Genomic DNA, 23,039 nt, shown 5'->3' on the forward strand with positions numbered 1-23,039 from the left:
GTCAAAACTATCCATTGAGTCCTTAAATTTAGTTATTCTATTTATTTCTTTTAGAATTTTCATTTGTTTGTTTTTGTTTCCAGGTCTCCCCCTCCCCACATCTGTTAATCTTGCCTTTTGCTCCTTGAGTACATTAAATGTATTTCTTTTTTTTTTTAATAATAAATTTATTTATTTATTTTTGGCTGTGTTGGGTCTTTGTTGCTGTGTGTGGGCTTTTCTCTAGTTGCGGCGAGCGAGGGCTACTCTTCATTGAGGTAGCTTCTCATTGCGGAGCACAGGCTCTAGGCACACAAGCTTCAGTAGTTGTGGCATGCAGCATCAGTAGTTGTGGCTCGCAGGCTCAGTAGCTTTGGTGCATGGGCTTAGTTGCTCCGCGGCATGTGGAATCTTCCCGGACCAGGGCTCGAACCCTTGTCCCCTGCATTGTCAGGAGGATTCTTAACCACTGCACCACGAGGGAAGTCCAAGTGTATTTCTTTTAAAGTCCTTGTCTAATAGCTCCATTATCTGCACCTCTGTTGGGTCTGTTTCTATTGCCTGTTCTTCTTCATCACATCTTATTTCCTGATAATGCCTGGTTACTTTCGATTGAGTGTTGCACATTTTATATGTAAGAAATCATAAAGAACTTGATGATTGGATGACACACTGATGATATTATCTTCTGTTGGAGCAGACTGCCAGGCTAGGAGCACAGGCAATCGTCAGGTCACCTTCATCCTGACAGGTTGGGATCGCTTGAAGCTGAGCTTTGCTTCTTACAGGGGCGTATCTCTTTCCTGCTCACTCTGGCTCTAGTGTATAGCTCTTCCAGGGTCCAACCCAAACCTGAAGGGTTCACTGGCCACCCTTCTTACCACAGCCCCTGGGCTCTGTAGCAAGTTTTGATCAGCTTTTCAGCCTCACAGCTGCTGTCTCCAAATCAACAGACACTCCTGGTGACTCGTCTCTCAGACTGAGCCCTCTTCTGGGTCTTAGCCCCACAATTCCTCACTGTCTTGGTAGGAGTTCTAAGAGGTGTATGGGTTTTGTCTTGATACTGTTCCCAGCTCTTTACTTCTCAGCAGAGGGTTGACCTGAACCCTCTATTCCACCATCCCAGGAAATGGGGCCACCTCCCTCTTTTCAAGAGTATGAAATGCAACCTGTACTTGGGTTTATACTCCAAGCCCTTGGGAAGCACAGAAATATTCCTGAGAATAGATATGACCACATTATCTTTGCATGTAGGAGTTCCTGATTTAGAGTTAGCAACTCAGCATAGACACCAGGTATGCAGGCTGAGATACCCTGCCCTCTTGGGGAGAAGACTAGAAAAGAGACACAAGGATTTACTGGAGCTGTTAATGACACCAATGTGTGAGAAATATTACATTGACTTACTTTTTTAACTGAAATGAGATATGCTCTGAGATACCACTTGCCCACTTATTCAGTGGCACAGAGACCACTCTGGGCTCCAGGTGCAGCATGGCCGTGATGAAGGTCAGTTAGGGGGCCACGTGGGGGATCAGGGCAGCCCCCCAAATTGGCATTGGGTGGGAAGGAGGAGGGGAGGGAGGCGGAGCCAGGTGTGGGGTGGCTGGGGCTCCCTGGAAGGGGCGCTGTGGGAGGGGCCGGAGGTGGAGGCGCAGGAAGTGTCCAGAATGACCTCACGTGATGGGGGGGCGGGGCAAGGGAGCCCATCTGGGGGAAGAGGAGGAATTGGCTAAATTGACTGGCCGTCTGAGCACAAGGGAATTAGTGGTGCGGCAGCGTTGGCAGAATGGGGGGCAGTGCTCTCTGAGGCTCATGTTCTGCCTTCACACCGGCCAGATCCTGAACTGCGGCTGACATCACAGAATGCCCACTGCACAGAGGCTTACCCAGAGGGGCGTTTAGCATCCTCATCTAGGTCAGAGGTGGACACCATCTATGCTGCCGTAGTAGCTCAGGGCTGGGGCAGCTGTAGGATGGCCATGGAAGCTCCACCACAGGCCCACGGCCCGAGGCAGAAAGGAGGAGTAGCCGAGTGGAGCAAGACTCCCTCTCCTGCATTCCCCCAACACGGACTTCGAGGCGCACACCTGTTCCCCCGGAGCCCCCCCAGCCCCCGCAGTCCCCCCTCCCCTCAGAGCCCCCAGCACCTGGGAGCCCCCTTAGTTCCGGCAAGTTGTGTGGATGGCCTCATGGCCCCTGGAGCAGGGCTTAGGTTCTATCCCGAGAGCAGGAGACCCATCAGGGGTAATTGTGGAGGTGGTCAGGCCAGGGTGTCCAGTGGGAAGAGAAGGGCAGGAGTCACGGTGCTCTGAAGGCATAGTTGACGAGCGTGGTGACAGGCTGGCTGTTGGCATGAGAGGAGGGGTCACTCCGGCGTCAGCCTCAGTAGCTGAGCACACAGTAGGGCAGCTTATGCGGGGGTGGGCTGAGGAAAGACCACCTTGCAGTGGGAGGAGTTATTTCGGTGATGTGGATTTGGGGGTGCCCATGAGACACCCGGGGATTTATTGACAGCTTTGAGATGCCTGAGTGGAGGGAGGCCATGGCAACCTGGTGGGTGTTTAAAGCCGTGGGGAGGAGGCCCAGGGCCGACCCTGGACAGATTCCCACCTTCATGGTCAACCAGGTAAAGGAAAGCTCCTTAGGGGGTCAGGGTCAGCTGCCGAGGGCCGGGGGCTGGGGGAGGTGCCAACTTAGTGCGGAGCCTGGCACCCCTCACTCACCTGAGCCCCTCCAGGCGTCAGGAAGGACCCTAGCAGTGGGTTTCTTCAACATGTGTTGTAAGATTTGTCAGAACAAAGCATTTTAACTCAATCAGCCTCTTCCCACTCCAGTATCTCCCTATTATGCGCCCCCTGTGGCATGGAGCACAGGCAGCTGCGGGCATCACCTGGCATCTGGCTGTGGAAGAGCTGAGTTAGGAATATGCCATCTTAACTGCATTTGGACAGATGTTTTGCAATATTTCAATATCAGTAAAAAATTATATCTTCCTGATTTGCACAAATATGAAGGACATTGACTTTTGCCACCTTAAATTTATTTATTTATTTATTTATTTATTTATGTTTTGGCTGTGCCATGTGGCATGTGGGATATTAGTTCCCCGACCCAGGATCGAACCCGCACCCCCTGCACTGGAAGCACGGAGTCTTAACCACTGGACCAGCCAGGGAAGTCCCCCACCTTAAATTTACTTGTTAAAGAACTGGGGGAAATTTTAAATACTGAAATATGAAACAAAAGTGCTGGAGATGAGCATTGAAATCAACAGAAAATATTCAGACATTGAGGCACGAAATACAACAGAAGAATGTTGAGATCACACCGTTCATTAAGAGGAAGAGACCGTGTCAAGTAGAAGTCACGGACAGGCTCTTGAATTGTCAGGTGATTCAATTAACGGAGACAGGAGAATGAAGAGAAGAGTTGTGGTTTCCTCCCAGATCTGATCACGAGGAGGAGTGAGGCCGTGGCACCACGAGGGCCTTGACGGCCTTGATGGCTCAGAGCGCCTTGTCCACAGATCCTTGAAGATCTTCAAAGACTCGTCACTTCACAGGAAAGTGGGAGCTCCTCGTACATGGAAGAAACTTGACAGAGCACTTCCCAAATTTACAATGATTCAAAAATGCATGGGCATAACCAATAACACGTTATAAATACCAATGATATAAAAAAGTGTTAAATCGTGGTTGAGAGTCCACCTGCCGATGCAGGGGACACGGGTTCGTGCCCCGGTCCGGGAAGATCCCACATGCCACGGAGCGGCGGGGCCCGTGAGCCATGGCCGCTGAGCCTGCGCGTCCGGAGCCTGTGCTCCGCAGCGGGAGAGGCCGCAACAGTGAGAGGCCCGCGTACCGCAAAAAAAAAAAAAAAAAAAAAAAATTGAAAACATACACGTAGTATGACATAATTGTATTAAGCTAGAAATTGCTAACAGAAAGATACCATGAAATTCTCCAAACACTTAGAAATTAACCTGTTCACTTCTAAATAGTTCATAGGTCAAAGAGGAAGTCTCAGGGGAAATTAGAATGTATTTTGAACTAAATAAAATGTAAAAATTTATGGGCTGCAGATAAGGCAGTGTTTACAGGGAAATTTATAGCACTAAAAGCCTACATAACAAAAGAAGATTGGTCTCAAATGAATTAACTAAGCATCCACCTTAAGAAACTACAATGATGACCAAAAAATAAAAATAAACCCAAAGCAAGCAGAAGGAAAGAAATAATAAAATAAGCATATATATCAACAAAATTGACAATAGCAGAGAAAAATCAGTAAAACCAAAAGCTGGTTCTTTGAAAATACCAAAATATTGATAAATCTCTAACAATACAGACAAGAATAAAAGAAAGGACATATTTTACCAATATCAGGAAAGAGAGGGTATCACTACAAGCCTCAAAGACATGAAAAGGATAAGAAGGAAACACCACAGACAACTCACACACACACAAATTTGACAACTTAGATGAAATGCACCAATTCTTCCAAAACTACAAACTGAAAAAACTCACTCAAGATAAACTGGATAGCTGGGGTAGTCCTTAGGGTGTGTGTGTTTTTCACGCCACCAAAGACTTGGTTCTCACAGACCAGGTGTCCCACAAGTTTAACTGAATTCTGACTCTGTCAGCCTGGAGATAGCACCAGCTTCCACAGGTTAAGGGCTCAGTCCCACAAGACTGACACCACTTCAGCCGCCAATCCAGGTTCACCTGTGCTTCTGACGAACTGACTACAGATTGGAGGTTCCCACGACCCCCTCCTCTGGTTGGATTCACTTGCTAGAGCGGCTCACAGAATTCAGGAATCCAGTTTACTTACTAGATCGCGGGTTTATTATAAGGGATATTAAAGGATATGAATGAACAGCCAGATGGAGAGATATGTATATAAGGCGAGGTTTGGAAGGGTTGGAAGGGTTCCCAATACAGGAGTTTCTGTCCCTGCGGAGTTTAGGGCCTGGCCCGTGGAAGCTTTCTGGTTCACCAACCTGGCAGCTCTCTGAACACACTCCTTTTGGGTTTTCATGAAGGCTCCAACCCTCTAATTATGGTCGGTTCCCCTGGCAAAAATATCCCCATCCTTAGGGGATTTCCAATAGTCACCTCTTACCATAAACCCAGTAGTGGTGGAAAGAGACTTGTTATGAATAACAAGACACCCATTTCACTTCGTGGCTCTGAGGGATTTCAGGGACTGAGGCCAGAAGACCAAATATTGTAACAAAAGATGCTCCCGTTGCCCTTAGGAAATTCTAAGGGGTTTGGGATGAAGACCAAAATATATATTTATTATAAATCACGATATCACAGTCCTGTGACCATAAAAAAAATGAATTCGTAGTTACACTTACTGAAAAAGAAATCTCCAGGCCCAGATGGTTTCAATGGCAAATTCTACCAAATATTTAAAGAAGAAATAACAATAATACTATGCAGTCTCTTCCAGAAAAACAGAACAGGAGGGAATATGTCTGAACTCGCATTTTGAGAGCAGCATTATCCTGAGCCCCACACCTAAGAATGCCAAAAAGAAAAAGAAAATTACAGATAATAGCCCTCATAAGCCAACTGCAAAAATCTTCAACAAAATATAATCAAATCAAATCCTGTAATATATATAAAGAATAATGCATCACAACTAACTGGGATTTATCCTGGCAATGCAAAATTGCTTCTTTAGTTGAAATCTGTCATTACAATTCATCATGTTAATGGTCTAAAGAAAAAGATCACACGCCATGTCAATTGATGTGAAAAAAGCATTTGACAAAATCCAACACCCATTCATGATAAAAACTCTCAGTAAAATGGAACAGAGGGGAACGTCCTCAACCAAATAAGGGTCATCTACAAAAACCTACAGCTTACATCACATGTAATGGCAAAAACTGGACATATTCCCCCTGAAATTAGGAACAAAACAAAGAAATCTACTCTTAACATCCTTATTCAACATCATACTGGAAGTCTTAGCGACCCCAGTGAAAAGGAGATAAAAATACAGAGATTGGGAGGGAAGAAATAAAACTGTCTTTATTCACTGACGATCTGATTATCTGTGTAGAAAATTCCAAGGACTCTGAAAGAAAAACTTGTAGAACTAATTCACAAGTTTGGTAAGGTCTTAGCATGCAGGATCGCAACAGAAAGATCATAATTAGAAACCAGAAAATTTTAAAATAACATTTACAGTAGCGCCAGAAATCAAGTACTAGGTATAAATCTCCAGAAAACATGCACTGGATCTGTATGTTGAAAACTACAAAATCCTGAAGGAAGAATTTTTTTTAGCTTTTTAGAATTATTTTTTTTAATGTTAAAAATTGAAGTATAGTTGATTTACAATATTGTGTTAGTTTCAGGTGTACAGCACAGTGATTCAGTTATACATATGAAGGAAGAATTTTAAGACAAATAAATGGAGAAGCATACCATGTTCATGAATGGAAAGACTCAACATAGTAAAGATATCAGTTCTCCTTAAGCTGATCTACAGATTAATTACAATTCCAACCACAATTCCAGCAAGACTTTTTGTAGACAGAGACAAGCTGATTCTAAAATTTACATGTACAGATGGAAAAAACGAGAATAGCTTAAACAATTTTGAAAAAGAAGAATAAAGTGTGAGAATCACATTACCCAACCTAAAAACTCACTCTGAAGTTGCAGTAATGAAGACAGTGTGGTATGGGTGAAGGATAGACACACGGACGGACAGAGCAGATTAGAGCCCAGAAATAGGCCCTCACTCCTTTGGCGAACTGATTTTGACAAGGGTACAAAGGCAGTTCAGCAGAGAAAGAATCGTCTTTTCAATAAATAGTGTGGGAGCAACTGGATACTGATGTGGAAAAAGAAAAGAATTTTGATCTAAACCGTATAACTTATGCAAAGATTAACTTTAAATGGGCCACAGGTCTAAACATAAAATCTAAAAATATAAAATGTTTAGATTAAAACATAGGAGAAAATCTTACTAGCATGGAGTTAGGTAAGGAGTTGATAGATCTGACATGAAAAGCAAACTCCATCAAAGGCAAAAATATGTATCCTAATGTTAGTAGCACTGTCAAGAGGGATAGTTGTTTGGAAAGCAGTCTGACAGCATCTGGCAAAATTGAAATGATATATGATCTTTGACCTAGAACTTTCTCTCCGGGGAATTGGGCCATCCCACAGAAAGGAGCATCCATGCTGAGGGTGCAGGGAGAAGGGTTTAGCTGTGCCTGCGGTGGCAGAAACGCGGGGCCACAGGGATGGCCGTGCAGAGAGTGTACTGGACATCCACTAGCATGGCCCCGGAACCGCGTGAGGCTGACCCCAAGCTCTACGCTCTGAGAACGCAACAGGGAAGCTGCCCGGGTGAGGAGGGGGCAGAGCCGTGTGTAGTAAAGAGCCGTGTAATGAACCAGCGGCAACCAGTGTGCGCACAGGCCAAGCGCAGCGGGCTCGAGGGGAATCCTACGCAGATGCAGGCGGTGGGTCAGGAGAAATAAGACACCACCTCACGGGCTTTCTTGGAGGGGGTCCTGCTGCAGAGGTGGGAGAAGCCACCGTGTGGAGCCACAGAATGGAAAGGCAGAGGCCGTGGGGTTTTTTGTGGTTTGGTTTTTTTTGGCTGCGCCTCGTGCGGCTTGTGGGATCTTAGTTCCCTGACCAGGGATCAAACCCAGGCCCTCGGCGGCGAGAGCTCAGAGTCTTAACCACTGGACCGCCAGGGAAGTCCCAAGGCCGTGGTTTTAAAACCACAGGAAAGATCACACTTGGGCGTATCTGCAAATGCACATGTATGGGTGGGCACTTGTAACGGGAACTGATGGGGAAGACAAGAACTGGGCAGGTGCTGGTCAGGGGCGCCCAGGGTCTCAGTGGGCACTGAGGCATGGCGGCCCCTGGCTCGAGGACATTGCGGGTGCAGGTGGGGGTGGGGATGGGGGGGCATCGGGAGCCCAGGGGGCCTGCCCACTCCTCCTAGGTGGTCAGACCTCAGGCCGTGGTGCCCTCCGGGGCCTGCCAGGTGGGGTCTGCTCCAACCACAAGGGCCTTGGTTCTGCCCAAATGCCCTGAGGCCTTTAAGAGGAACAGGGTCTTTTAGACTAAAACCCCCTCTGTTTCCATAGTCAGTGGGTCTGGACACATAATAGCAGGTGGTTAATAAATGTAGCGGAATGAGGGACACTTAGGGTGTCATGGCGTCCCGGGCGCGGGGTGGCAGGGGGAGCCCACAGGAAGGCGCCACGTGGCTGAGGGTCCACGAGAGGCAGCACAGGGCCCCCTGTGGACGGGGCGCGGGGACGGCCACCAGCAGCACAAGGAGAGGTCTGGAGGCCGCCTGGAGAGCAGAGTGGCCACCAGAGCCAGTGGAGCACTTGAGAAAAGCTCCTTGTGTCCCCGGGCGCCGGTCCTGCACGCGGCGGCCTCGCCGTGCCCGGAAGCGGACGTCCCGTCCTGGGCAGGCTGCTGGGGGCTGCTCTGCTCCCGGACCTCAGGACGGAGGGCCCGAGGCTCTGCTCCCAGACCTCAGGACGGAGGGCCGCTCGGGGGCCACTCTTTTGCGGCCATTCAGGACCTCCCAGCCCGCGTTTCCCTAACGGCTCACTTTGGAGACATTGCTCTTCTCCAGGAGGCTATAAATAGAAAACTTGTCTTGAGCGCCTGGCTCAGCCTGACTTACTTCTGCCTCAGAACTGCAGGCGTCAGTGTTGGATATCTGCTGTGGACGCTGGGTTTTATAAACACAGAACCTGGGAGGAGAGACAGTCTTTTTCCTCCTATTTCACTGTTTGAGGACATGACCATGTGGCCAGTGAGTCTGGCCGGTGGCCAGCACTGAAGGACTAGGAGTCCGTGTGCCCGCGATTACCTCCAAAACAGGACACTTGGGCAGCTGTTTGCCAAGACGTGGTTTAAAGAGGTCTAGAACTCGGTCGGGAACGTGGTCTAGAATGAAGTCTTTTATTCCTCAGACTGTATTAGTACTTGTCTCCAAAATTCTGTGTCAACCAGTGGGAAGTTAAGATCTGTAGAGAAAAGTTATAAAGAGAAGAGGACGGACGCTGGGAAGTGTGTCATGTGCAGGCAGGACGGGGCTCCTCTGTCCCCAGACAGGCCTGTGAGAACACAGCCCCACAGGGGAGCTCCCGGAGACCGTGCCTCCGGGGAGCGCCGCGGGCATCCTGTCCACAAAGCGGAGCCTCCAGGGCAAGGAGGGGACAGGGGTGCTGAACGCATATGCCGGGGCTGGTTCGAGTCGCTGCTGTGTTGCGGCTGTCACCCCCCTACTGCCGACGACAGGGCGGTGGCGGGGCTGGACCACGTGTGCGCCTCGTCCCCACTCAGGGGCTGTTGGGAGCCAGGCTGCTGTAAACGTTGTGCTCTCATTTCCCTGGGATGGACGCTGGGTCGTGTTCAACCAGTGAGAAGCCGCCAGGCTGCTCCGGGGCTGGGGTGGGGCTTGCAGGTTCCTGTCCCCGGGCCGCGGTCCCTGTTTTACCTTAGCCAGTCTGATGGCTGTGGAGGGCATCTCGTGTGGCTCTGAGCTGCCTTCCCTCACGGCTGATGACATGGGCGTCTTTCCTCGAGCTTCTTCGCCAGCTGTGCCCATCTTCAGGGAGGTGTCCAGCTGTGTCTTTTGCCCGCTCCCTAACTGGAATATCTGCTTTACTGTTGAGTCTCCGGAGCTCTCTCTGTGTTCTGGAACTAACCCTTCGTTGGGTTATGTGCTTGCAAATATTTTCATCCGCTCAGCAGGGTCTTTGGCGGAACACAAGTTGGGAGAGCTGGCACGGTTACCACGTTGTCGCCCAATCCACGAACATGCTGTCTCTCTGTTTATTTGGGCTTTTGATTTCTTTTATCAGCATTCTGTAGTTTTCAGCATGCAGTTCTGTCCACATTTTGTTACGTTCAGTCCTAAGTGTCTTATTTTCCAGGGCGTCACTATAGCCGGGGTGGTGTCTTCATTTGGTTTCCACGCGATGACTGATCATTATGAGCACGGAGGCGCCTGCTGACGCATGTGTGGGTTTGTTGAGCCCACTCTGTCCTTCTACACGTGCTTTTGTTGATACGCTGAGATTTCCTACAGTCAGCCATGTCCTATGCAAAGAGGGAGCTTTATTTCTTCCTTCCCAATCGGTCTGCTTTTCCTTGCCTTATGGAAGCAGCTAGAACTCATAGGGCTGCCCTGAAGGGAGCAGAGAAAGCAAACTCCTGGTCCCACTGCAGCCCCAGGGGAAAGGCTCACGCGTCCAGTCAGGCCCCCGGGGCATCGGCTGGGAGGTGAGCTGAGGCCCACCTCACATGACTCAGACATGGCATCGAGCGTCATTTACGACACAGGGCGGGTCCTTACCGGCAGTGACAACGATGCAGCTAGCTCCACGGATGGGAACGGACAGTGAAATTGGATGTGGCACCATGGGACCAGGTAATGAGGGCTTGACGGCCAGAGTGAGTGACCTGGGCTCAGTCCAGCAGCTGGCGGAGTTCAAGATAGACGGAGAGAGACAGAGACAGATGGAGAGAGACAGACGGACGGAGACAGGAGATGTGGCGGCAGAGGGAGTCTTCTTTTGTGACTCTGTCCCTTTAGAGTGTGACCTGGGGGGGTACTCGTACAGTCGCAGCCGAGCCTCTGGACGCGGGGTGAGAGTGCCTGGGGCCTGGGCTGTCCTCGTTGGGTCTCACACACTTGAGGCACCAGGTTCCTGGACTCTCGCCAGGGCCACGATAGGTGGCACACGGTGCCTGGCAGGGCGACGCACTCACCTCAGAGCTCTGGGGTCTCGGACGGAGTTCCTTTGGTTTAATTGGCACTTTGGACTTCCCAGGTACCAGAAACTCTGAAGGGATGGATGGTCACGGAGATCTTCGCTTCTCTTAGACTTGGTTTTAGGGGTTGAGAAGCAGCAGGCATCTCCTCGGGACCTGCTGTCCTGGCTGTAGCTGTGACCCCGGCAGGGAGCAGACTCAGGAAGCTGGGCGGGGAAATTGCCACGTGGGAGCTTGGGCCTCCTGCCCATGCTGGCACCTCTGGGAGGGACCGAGCAGGCGGAAGGGAGCCTCTGCACCTCTGGACCTTCCCCGGCTTGCACCCTCGTCCCCCCCACCCCTCTCCTCGCCAACACCCCTCCTCAGCAGCCCTGACCCCGGCCGCACCCCCCCGCGGCCGCCTGGCCCTTGGGGTCCTCTCTTGTAGTTTAAAAATAACCTCTTTGCAAAGCCTCCCTGAAATCCAGCCCCCCGCACTCTCTCCAGAACCCCAGTGTCCAGCCACCTGGTGGCATCACACGCAGACGTCCACGCAGCTTGTGATGAGCTCAGCGGAAACCAACTGTGAGGACAGGCCGCCCCGCGGCGGCGAGGAGCTCCAGATGGGCTGCGTCCCCGGACGCCCGGGCACAGCTCTCGCCTCGGCCCTCCAGGCCCTGCAGCTCAGGTGAGGAGACGCGCAGCCTCCTTCCCGTGCTCTCGGGGGCTGTCCCCGCACCGTGGGTCCCCAAGCTGAGTGCTTGCCGGTGGATAAGCTCGTGGGCTCCAGGCCTTTGGAAGGACCAGCCCCGGGCCCTCCTGTGTCCTCCTTCATCCTCTTCCCTCCACCCCGAGGCTCTGCCCTGCTCTGCGTCCAGCCTCCCGAGTCCATGAGCGGCTCACGGATTTCCAGTGTCTCCTGTGACTCCATTAAAACACGTAAAGACTCTGCATTTCTCCTGAAATACACTTTAGCTGCCTTCCTGTGCCTGTTGGTATTGTCACGTCTAAGTATTTCTAATTTCCATTATGATTTCTTCTTAGACCCATGAACTATTTAGAGATGTTTCCAAATGTATGGGTTTTTTTGTTGTTGTTGTTGTTTGTTTTTACATCTTTATTGGAGTATAATTGCTTTACAATGGTGTGCTAGTTTCTGCTTTATAACAAAGTGAATCAGTTATACATATACATATGTTCCCATATCTCTTCCCTCTTGCATCTCCCTCCCTCCCACCCTCCCTATCCCACCCCTCTAGGTGGTCACAAAGCACCGAGCTGATTTCCCTGTGCTACGCGGCTGCTTCCCACTAGCTATCTACCTTACGTTTGGTAGTGTATATATGTCCGTGCCACTCTCTCGCTTTGTCCCAGCTTACCCTTCCCCCTCCCCACATCCTCAAGTCCGTTCTCTAGTAGGTCTGTGTCTTTATTCCTGTCTTACCCCTAGGTTCTTCGTGACATTTTTTTTCTTAAATTCCATATATATGTGTTAGCATACGGTATTTGTCTTTCTCTTTCTGACTTACTTCACTCTGTATGACAGACTCTAGGTCTATCCACCTCATTATAAATAACTCAATTTCGTTTCTTTTTATGGCTAATATTCCATTGTATATATGTGTCACATCTTCTTTATCCGTTCATCTGATGATGGACACTTAGGTTGTTTCCATCTCCTGGCTATTGTAAATAGAGCTGCAGTGAACATTTTGGTACATGACTCTTTTTGAATTATGGTTTTCTCAGGGTATATGCCCAGTAGTGGGATTGCTGGGTCATATGGTAGTTCTATTTGTAGTTTTTTAAGGAACCTCCATACTGTTCTCCATAGTGGCTGTACCAATTCCCATTCCCAGCAGCAGTGCAAGAGTGTTCCCTTTTCTCCACACTCTCTCCAGCATTTATTGTTTGTAGATTTTTTGATGGCCATGCTAACCGGTGTGAGATGATATCTCACTGTAGTTTTGATTTGCATTTCTCTAATGATTAATGATGTCGCGCATTCTTTCATGTGTTTGTTGGCAATCTGTATATCTTCTTTGGAGAAATGTCTGTTTAGGTCTTCTGCTCACTTTTAGATTGGGTTGTTTGTTTTTTTGTTATTGAGCTGCATGAGCTGCTTGTAAATTTTGGAGATTAATCCTTTGTCAGTTGCTTCATTTGCAAATATTTTCTCAAAGAGCACGGAGGGGACAGACAGCGTCGTTTCCAGGTGGGAAGAGCATGAGCTTGGAGCCCTCCGGCTGCATTTGTCAGATCTGAAAAGCATGAGTGCCCGTCAGTGCGGGACTTCAATAACATCCTGATGGACCCACGAAATGCACATTCACAGCCATTAACAGCAGACACACCTCGAAGGTAATCATGAAGACTTTGAAGACTGGTAAATGAAAAAGACACTCAGTGATGCTGTGGGAGGGGGAGTGGATAACTGTGATACAGGACCATCTGGAGGCGGCTTGGCTGGACTCCATGAGGATGGGCCAAGGGATGGCGGGAGAGGGCCAGGCCTCCCGGCTGAGACCTGCATGGTGACAGGACCCTCCCCCAAAGGCAAGAGACCTTTGAGGTAAAGGGCTCGGTTCTGATCCTGACCTCTGACCCGGGCAGCGACACTGCAGTTCTGCCTGCTGCCCGGCACCCACTGTGCTTCGTGTCCATAGGCAGTTGGGAGCCCTCGTGGTCTCTGACCTGCTCTGACCCTCGCCCGACCCGACCGCAGTCCATCTGTAGAGACCAGGCGCCGCTCCAGCAGTTGAGAGGCCGGAAAGGTGAGCATCACCTGCACCCTCGTCCCTTGTGGCCACGTTGGGGGTAGAGGTCACCAGATGGGCGGTTCCATCCTTCCTGGGATGCGGCCAAGACGACGCTGACCCCCCAGCATTGACCATGGGCCGGGCGCATCCAGCCACGTAATCGGTCTGTGGGGGGAGGGCTGCTGCCAGAGGTGCCCGTGTCCATGTGAGGAGCCCAAGGTCAGAGCTTAGACACCTGGCCCAGAGGAGGAGGAAGGACAGCAGGAGGGGGTAGAGAGGATGCGGGAGGAAGAGCAGGGGGTGTGAGCCAGGGGCTCCAGGCCAGTCCAGAGCGTCTGTATTTGTTTAGGGTGCAGGTACCTATAAAGGTTGTACCCAGGTGAGCCTCTGATGTGGCCGTCAGACCCAGAGAACCTCAAAGAAGCTGGCTGAGGCCTGGGTGGAAAACGCTATAGGGATTTAACTCAGACTGCGAAGGCTTAGGGTGGGCATAAGTAGCCACCTGGCACTGGTAGCCAGCAGGGTGAGGGATGGGGGAATGTGCTCAGGGATTGGGGACGGGCTGGTCCTGAGGGTCCGTGTGCCAGAAGCCAGCACCTGCCCGAATCCACCTGACCCTGGTCACATTCCCCTGCCTGGTGACAAGACCCTCCTCCAAAGGCAAGACCCCTTAGAGGTAAAGGGCTCAGTGCCAACCCTGACCAATGACGTGAGGCCCATTGTGGGTTGGAATGGCAGTGACCCCACAGTTCCACCCGCTGCCTGGCACCCACTCTTCTTCGTGTCCGTAGGTGTTTGGAGGCCCCCGGGGTCCCTGACCTTCTCTGACCCTCACCTGCCCAGCTCCATCTCTCCTGCCCCGTCCCTGGGTGCATTTCCATCGAGGAGGCACATCTCCCAGCAGCAAGAGGTCAGATGGGTAAGCATCACCTCGTCTCTTGTGGCCACAGTGGGGACAGAGGCCCATGGGTGGGTGCCTCCGTCCTCTCTGGCTCCAGCCAAGCTGACTCGGACCCCACCCCACTGACCCTGGGCCAGGCCCCTGCAGCCCCTTCTGCCTCCGTGGGGGGAGGGCTGCTGCCAGAGGTGCCCGTGTCCACGTGAGGAGCCCGAGGTCAGAGCTTAGACACCTGGCCCAGAGGAGGAGGAAGGACAGCAGGAGGGGGTAGAGAGGATGCGGGAGGAAGAGCAGGGGGAGACAGATAGAAGACGGAGCCAGTGGGGAGGTGCATGCAGGGTGACGGAGGGAGGAGGAGGTAAGACAGGAAGAGGGGGAAGGACAGGAAAGATGGAGGGCGGTGGGACGCAGGAGCAGTAGGGGAGAGTGGCTGAGTGGCTGAGGAGTAGGTCTGGGTGTCGGGAAATGGGGAGAATGCGGAAGGAAGGGTGGAGGCGAGTGGCCAGTGGGGACAGAGGAGGAGGAAGGATGGAGAAGGGATGCAAGAAGCGGGCAGGAGGGGAGGGTGCAGGAGGAGGTGAAGGGTGAAGGCTAGGGGTGCGAGGGAGGGGAGGGGAGGCGTGTGGATGGAGGGGAGGCGAGCGGAGCAGGGCAGGGTGCGGGGAGGTGCTCAGAGCTTCGGAAGCCCCACAGCCCGGCGCCCTCTCCAAGCCCTGTGCTTGTGCCCTGCGTCCTCGAAGTACCCTGTCCATCGTGCCCCAGATCAGGGGCACTGCCAGGTGAGGACGTTTGTGTTCGGGCTGTGGGCCGGGCTGGGACACAGGGCCTCATCCTGAGCAGTGCCCTGTCCCAAGTCCTCTTGACGTGTCACTGGCCCAACACATCCCAGCCGTGTTCCCGATGGGCTGGGCCTTCTGCAAGTGTCCAGGAACGAGTGGGTCCCTCTGCGTGAATGGGGACCGTGAGGCCCTTCCCCCATCGCCTTGTTCAGAATTGTGGACCTAGAGACGGTCTCAGCAGCACAGAGGCTGCCTGAGGTCAAACATGTCCTCCTCTCCCCAAGCCACACCCTCCTGATCAGCTGCGGTGTCGTCTGAGCTGATTCACCAGCCAGCACCAGCTTTGAGTTCAGTCAGCTGGAGTAGGTGTGAGCATCTCGTCCTAGAGACCCCCGGTCCCCAGTCCCTGCTCTGCTTCCCGAGTGGGGCCATCCTGGGTGGGCGCCCGGTCCTGGGAGGAGCCTAGTGGGCAGGAACCCAGGGCCGCCCTTGACCAGGAGCGCCCCTGCCACCTTCAGGGTCTCCTGGGGCTGAGACTGTGGGGAATCGGGCTCAGAGAGCTCTTTTTCTTCAATTCACACATCACTAAATTTAGCTGTTAAAATACACCGATCAGTGGTTTTCAGAGTATTTACAAAGTTGTGCAACCGTCACCACTGTGTCCACATTTCACCACCTCGTAACAAAGTCTCGTATCCGTCAGCAGAGAACCCCCCAGCCCCTCCCCCAGCCCTGGAGACCACTGGTCGAGTTTCTGTCTCTACGGATCTGGCGATGCTGGACGTTTCAGATCAATGGGATCACTGTGGTCTCTTGTATCCAATTTCTTTCACTGAGCATCATCTCCATCCATGTTGTAGCCCGGATCAGTATTTCCTGTCCGCAATACAGGAGGGTTCTAATTTCTCTGCATCCTTGTGTTACTGGTGATAGCCATTCCGTGGGTGAGGAGTGGTGTGTCCTGTGGCCTTGTCTCTGAAGCTGGGTAGACTTCAGAGAAAGGTCTATCTATGTCCTCTGTCCATTTTCTAATTGGTCTACTTCTTTTGATTGAGTTCGGAGTTTTTATATATTCTGTATACTAGGCCCCTTATCAGATAGGTGATTCACAAATCTTTTTATTCATTGTGTGTCTTTTCACTTTCTTGATGGTGTCATTTGAAGCACAGAAGTTTTTCGTGTTGATAAAGTCCAGTTTATCAATTTTTTTCTGTTGCTCGTGCCTTTTTACTTGTTTATTTGTTGTGTGTGTGGCCATGCTATGCAGCATGTGAGATCTTAGTTCCCCGACCAGGGATGGAACCCGTGCCCCTGCAGTAGAAGCACAGAGTCCTAACCGCTGGACCGCCAGGGAAGTCCCGTGTTGCTCGTGCTTCTGGTGCTCGAGCAAACTGTGATTCCCGCAGGAGCCCCTCTGCAGCCGGCAGCCACCCTCTCCCTTCCTCAGCGCCCAAGGCCAGGATCGCAGCTCACTGCGCAGCTCAGCACTTCGCCTGGGCCTCCTGGCCCCCTGCTTGCCCCTCATCACCTCACTGTGACAGGGTTTCCCAGGCGGCTCGGAGGGGAGTCTGGAAGCGGAAGTAAGTGTTACGAGGTGTGGGTGCGAGCCATGACCCGCCACCCCGGCGGCGTGGTTTTCTCCCCTCATCAGACAGACGGGGGAGCTGCCGACAAGGAGCCAACTTCAACTTGCTGGCTCTCTGAAGCTCTTTAGCACACTGGGATATTTGGATATTTTTGTCTTGCAGCGTCGCACATGGAGAAGCCGGAGACCCTGCTGGCCCTGGAACGAGCAGAAATAACAGCCAAACACAAGTAGGTGAGACCCCGGCAGACGGTGAACACGAAGAGCAGGTGCAGCCCAGGCAGGTATCAGAGCCAAGGACAGGCAGGTGAGGCCCGGCGGGGATCAGAGCAGGTAGATCAGGTGAGGCCCAAGTGGGTATCGTCACCAGTCGGAGCAGGTACAGCCCCGGTAAGGATCGTAGTCACCAGCAGCAGGTGAGGCCCAGGTGGGGAAGCACAGGTGGGGAAGCACAGCCAGCAGAAGCAGATATGTCCCTGGTGGGATCAGAGCCAAGGAGGGGCGGGTGAGGCCCAGGTGGGGCCCATTGCCAGGTATGCGCAGGTGCGGCCCAGTGGGAGCCACAGCAGCAGGAACAGTTATGTTCCAGGCGGGGATCCCGGCCAAGGCTGAGAAGGCGGAACCCAGGTGGGTATCCTCACCCGGAGGGGCGGGTATGGCCTGGGTGGCGGTCACAGCCAGTGGGACCAGGTGGCCCAGGCAGGATCCTAGCCAGGTACGAGCAGCTCCCACTCGGGCAGGTGGGTCTCGTGCTGTGCTCCTGGGACGCAGGGCAGGGGAGGTGTTCTGCCCCTCCTTTGGCCACACCTCTGGCCTCTGTGGGTTTCAGGGCCAGGCAGGGGCTCCAGTGGAACCCGGGGAAGATGCTGACCGCTCGCTGTACAAAGTTGCCGACAGGCTACGTTTTCTGCCATGAGGCATCAGGATGCCCCTCCTTCCCATCTCGGGGCAGGTTTCCTTTTGCAGAAAGACCTCTCTGGAGGCGGGACCCATCGCCCCAGCTCAGGGCCTCGACCCCTGGTGGCCACGGCGGGTCAGGGTCTGCACTGGGCTGGAGCTGAGAGGACTCGGGGAGGCGGCGGGGGCAGGGCTGGGCGCTGGTCCAGGCCTGGGCCTCAGCCGCGTGGCCTCCATGCCTGGCCCTGGCCTCTGCCTCCGAGGTCAGAGGGAGGCTCAGCCTGGTTAGCAGACTCTGCAGAGCGTGGCCACAGGGTGAGGCGCGCCTGGCCCACAGGTCTCCGAGGCTCTGGCCCGGAGGACAGTGAGAGGTGTGGCCTCAGGCGCTGGAGGGACGGGCAGGGGGAGCAGGCAGGACCGGCCTCAGAAGCTCACGGGAAGGAGACAGACGCAGGCGGAGTTTGCAGCTGAAGACGACCTGACCCCTCGGTCTGGGGCTGGGAGGAGACTCGGGGTAGAAGGCCGGGCCGGGCCACGGTGGGGGAGAGAGGAGAAGACATGCATGTACCTGGACGGAGCTGGTCTGCAGCAGGGCTAAGGGTGCTGGGCTCCTGGACGGAGGCGTCCACTCTGGAGCAGGGTGAGGCCCTGGGGAGCGACTCACCTGGACGGTGGCGTCCACTCTGGAGCAGGGTGAGGCCCTGGGGAGTGACTCACCTGGACGGAGGCATCCACTCTGGAGCAGGGTGAGGCCCTGGGGAGCAACTCACCTGAGAGCCCTGAGCGGGGGCCTCTGCGCTCCAGCAGGGCAGGGGCCGGGAGGGCATGGAACAGAGCGGGTGACCAGCATCGGCAGGAGGTGGGGCACCTCCTGGGGCTGCTGTGGGACGCAGCCCATCCCTGAGCCAGCACCCTCCTGGGGTCAGCCCTCCCCTCCGCAGTCTCCTGGGCTGACACCTGGGGGTTGATGGGGGCAGGTGGGGCCTTCTGGGCACCCGGCCGGGTGCAGGTCCTCACGCTCTGCTTCTCTTGCCTTCCAGTCAGGGGAGCTGCGTAGCCTCAGCACCCAGGGCCTCAGCATCAGCGGCTGCAGCACCCACTCAGCGAGGGTAAGAGCCATCCATGCTGCACCGGCGGGAGGGGGGAGGACGTCGTGGGTGCAGCTTCGGTTCCCTGCCGCCCTGACCCCAGAGCCGTCAAGGGGTCCTCGGGCTGAGGGGTCTGCGCCTTTCCTGGCCCTTTTGAGGTCACGCCCATCAGGGCCACCCTAGGAAGCTGGCAGCTGGGCCAGCACCACCATTTCCCATTTTCCAGCAAAAAGCCCAGGAGATCGGGCGAGCTGACAAGTGGGTGAAGATGCTGAGGGATTGGAGTAAATACCAGGGTGGCGAGAAGGTAGCAAGCTGAGCATCCTGACCCTGAAGGGTGCTGGGCTGGGTGCCCCACAAGGCCCGGGGAGAGTCCGATGCCAGGGCCGCAGCCAGCCCAGCCGGGGACCCCGCAGGAAGGGAGCAGCGGGGCCACGGCCCGCTCTTACTTGCGGCAGACCCAGCCCCTCCGGAGCATCCTCCAGACGCCTCTCGCTCTCTCTCCTCCTTGGCATCCCCTGCGCCTGTCTCACAGCTGGCTTCTCTCCCGGAGAAGCGCCGGCGGGTCTACAAAGGAATCCCCCCACAGGTGCAAGGTCAGGTATGGTCTCTGCTGTTGGACATGGAGAAGGTGAAGGTGGAGAACAAAGGGAAATACCAGGGCTACCCTGGTGGTGCAGTGGTTAAGAATCCGCCTGCCAATGCAGGGGACATGGGTTCAAGCCCTGGTCCAGGAAGATCCCACATGCTGTGGAGCAACTAAGCGCGTGCGCCACAGCCACTGAACCTGCACTCTAGAGCCGCGAGCCACAACTACTGAGCCTGCATGCCACAACTACTAAAGCCCGTGCGCCTACAGCCCGTGCTCCACAAGAGAAGCCACTGCAACAAGGACCCGCGCACCACAACGAAGAGTAGACCCCGCTCACCACAGCTAGAGAAAGCCTGCACGCAGCAACGAAGACCCAATGCAGCCAAAAATAAATAAATAAGTTTTTTTTTTTTTTTAAAGGGACGACCAGGTATGGCCCCTCCACCTGTGCGGGGGCCGCACCAACAGGCCAGGACATCAGGAGCTTGGGGGGCTGGGCCTCAGGGACCCCTTGCCCATCCCCAGCACTTTCCTGGCACCTCCCAGGCTTGCAGGCCCCGAGGCCCACCTGCCTGGAAGGCCCCACCCACCCCCCTGCTGCCCATCCCACTTGGCCTAGTGCAGACACTGTGTCCAGATACGGACACATGCCACCTGGAATCAAACTAAGCCCTCCTAGACAGTTGGGGGGACAGAGTCACACAGCAAGGGATAGAAACCAGGGGGAAAAGAGCAAGGAGACACCCACAGAAGCCATGAAAGGAGAAAGCAAAGCCAAACCAGATGAACGACAGGCCTGCATTCAGCTGAACAGAAGGACTGAATCCGGACAAGAAGCAGGTCTTTTCCCATCGCCCCAGAGAGGTCCCTACACCTGGCCTGTTCCCACCGCCCAGCACCCCCTCTCCACCGAGGGTACCCCCAGGTCACATTGCCCGGGGAGGGCGCTCTGTGTACCCAGACCAAGTAAGACCAGTAGGGGAAATGTGACAGTGGTCATGCTTCCACAAGCAACCCAAGGACGGGTAACCTACGAGGCTAAGAATGTGGCGGACACCCACTAACTGTGGGACCACAGCCAGCGTCACGCTCAGTCCGGAAGCTCTCAAAGGGCCCCCGGAAACAGGGCAGATACATACAGAGATCAAGAATGTCCCTCCGTATGAACATAAAGAGTTCTGAAACGGGAAACATGCATGTCTGTTAGGCCTAAGGGGAGCCCCAAGGATATGTTTTTCGCCTTCTTAACCAGGGGTCTGAGAAGGGGGGGTGTCAGGGCCGCGGGGCTCTGCATTCCTCATGGGCTGTTTTAGCGTCTGGCTGTTGGGAGCCCGAGCCCCCAGCAGCCCTCCCGTCCCCGTCCCCGGGGACCCTGAGTCGGGCTGGTGCCAGATTCACTCTTGGGAAACAAGGCAGTGAGCCGCCCTTACTGTCCTCGCCTTGCCCCGCCTCGCCCCGCCTCACCCCTCGTGTCCCCGCCTGTTGGCGGTGGGACTCCGGCGGGGGTCAAGGAACAGAGGCCCAACCGCCCTCTCCGCCTCCCCACGCACCTGGGAGCCGCCTCCCTGGGGCGCTGTCATCCTGGGAGGCCGCATGCAGCGGGCGGAGGAGGGGTCCAGCTGGCCTGGACGGTGCCTCCCTAAAGGGCGGGGGTCTGGACCTTGGACGTGGGCGTCACTCGTGACCCGCCCTGGCTTCAGAAATGCACACAGTGAGGCTTCTGCAGAAACAGCTCAGCTCCCGCCGGCCTCCTCGCAGCGCGCGCTCTGTCCGGCGGTGGTGGTCGTGGGTCCGGGCTCCGCCTGACGCCTGCCCCGCCCCTTGGCCCCGCCCACAGAGCCCGAAACCGCAGGCCCGGCTTTACTCCCAGGACCTAAAGCAGATCGACCTGGGTGGGAACCGCGCCTTCCGAAACCGCATCATGTTCCGGGAGCGCTACGGCATCAAGTGGGTCCCCGGGGCCCCGCGGGGGGAGGCGTGGGCCTGGGTCTGAAGCTGGGATGGCGGGTGCCCGGCCCCCGGCCTGGCGGTGCCGCCTGAGCCTCGAGGGGGCGCGAGTGGGCACGTGAGGAACGAGGGCGGCGGTGTGGGGCACGGGGCGGGGGGCGCGCGGGGAGAGTGGGGACCGGTCTGGACTGGCTCAACAGGCCCCAGAGGGCCCCGCGGGAGGTGAGGGGCTCCAGGCACCAGAGACCAGGCTGGACCCGAGCCCAGGGGAACGAATGGAACGAATGCGGGTCGGCGGGGTCAAAATGACGCCCCATCTTGATGTTTTTAGTTATATATTTCTGCTCTTTTAGACAATTTCCATCATTTATTTTTTAAAAGTGTGACGAACCCCCAAATTCCATCACCCAGGTCCAACACTAGCGACACTGTCCTGTCCTGTGTCCTGCGTTCACCACACACTTGACCAGCACAGGTGTTTTACAGAGAACCCAAGATGTCTGGCCTCACCCCGTCCCTAGGTTCTCAGTATGCATTTTAAAAGCAGGGATTCTTGGGCTTCCCTGGTGGCGCAGTGGTTGAGAGTCCGCCTGCCGATGCAGGGGACGCGGGTTCGTGCCCTGGTCCGGGAAGGTCCCACATGCCCCGGAGCGGCTGGGCCCGTGAGCCATGGCCGCTGAGCCTGCGCGTCCGGAGCCTGTGCTCCGCAACGGGAGAGGCCACAACAGTGAGAGGCCCGCGTACCGCAAAAAAAAAAACAAACAAAAAAAACTGGATTCTTGGGAACTCCCTGGCGGTCCAATGGTTAGGACTCGGCACCTTCACTGCCGAGCGCCAGGGTTTGATCCTTGGTTGGGGAACTAAGATCACAAAGCTGAGTGGGATTTTGCGGGGGGGGTGGGGGGTGGGGACGGGACGGGACACGAAGACACAGGGATTCTTATGCGTGCCCTTGACCCTGTTGCTACACCTGAAGCATTTACTGTAATCCCCTAATATCCAGCCCTAGTGGGAGCCCTAATACCGGGTCTCCCAACGCTTCACTCCTTTCTGAACAACCTGTTCCAATCTGGGTAACTGGGTATGGCGCAAAGACCCTGCCGGCCGGGGAGACCTTGTGGGTGGGCAGGAGAGCAGGTTCTGCCGTGACAGGTTCGGAGCGTACATGAATAGCCAACAGATCAAGCTCGCTCTGGACCAAGAGATGCTCTTCAGAGCCCTGACCCCGGAGAGAAGAGGGGTCTGGCCAAGACGGCGCCGGGAGCATCAAGGCAGGCGTGGGCTGTGCTGCCCGAGTGGTCGCCCTGGACCTCCCACGCTCCTCTCATGACAAGATTCCTCTACCGAGGAGACTCCACGGGCCCGAAGCTGGGAAGCCCCATGCCTGCCTCGCCCCGGAGCGTGGCTGTGTCTCTGCTGACCTCCAAGGCCGGGCCCAGGGCGAGTCAGCCGCCACTGGCCCTCAGAACCTCCAACACCCCACAGCCCCCAGGCTGCAGGCCTCACGCAGACAGGAGCCCAGGGTGTGAGGATAAGCCTGGTGGGCCCCACCAACCCACCACCCCTGCCCATCTGCAGGCCTGGGCACAGAATCAGGGAGGTTTCCTATAATGCACCACATCGTAAATATCTTAGGCTTCAGGCCCAGCCACTGCTGTCTGAGAACACAGCCTACTGGATACACAAATGAGGAAACACGGCTGTGTCCCAACTTCTGGTTCCATCTTAAACCTCTGGCTT

The 23,039-nt window shown here is 54.7% G+C and overlaps 1 long non-coding RNA gene across 1 annotated transcript; it reads right to left on the reverse strand.

Moving 5' to 3' along the window:
* Positions 1 to 16,768: 16,768 nt before the first annotated feature.
* Positions 16,769 to 21,043, reverse strand: LOC117195942 (uncharacterized). Its single transcript, XR_004475879.2, has 3 exons — positions 20,903 to 21,043; positions 17,417 to 19,327; positions 16,769 to 16,973 (listed from the first exon to the last, which is right to left on the reverse strand). It is a non-coding gene; the product is annotated as an uncharacterized LOC117195942 (long non-coding RNA).
* Positions 21,044 to 23,039: the final 1,996 nt, after the last annotated feature.

Source organism: Orcinus orca, chromosome 8 (genome assembly GCF_937001465.1).
Source record: "Orcinus orca chromosome 8, mOrcOrc1.1, whole genome shotgun sequence".
In the NCBI taxonomy this organism is placed as follows: Eukaryota; Metazoa; Chordata; class Mammalia; order Artiodactyla; family Delphinidae; genus Orcinus; species Orcinus orca.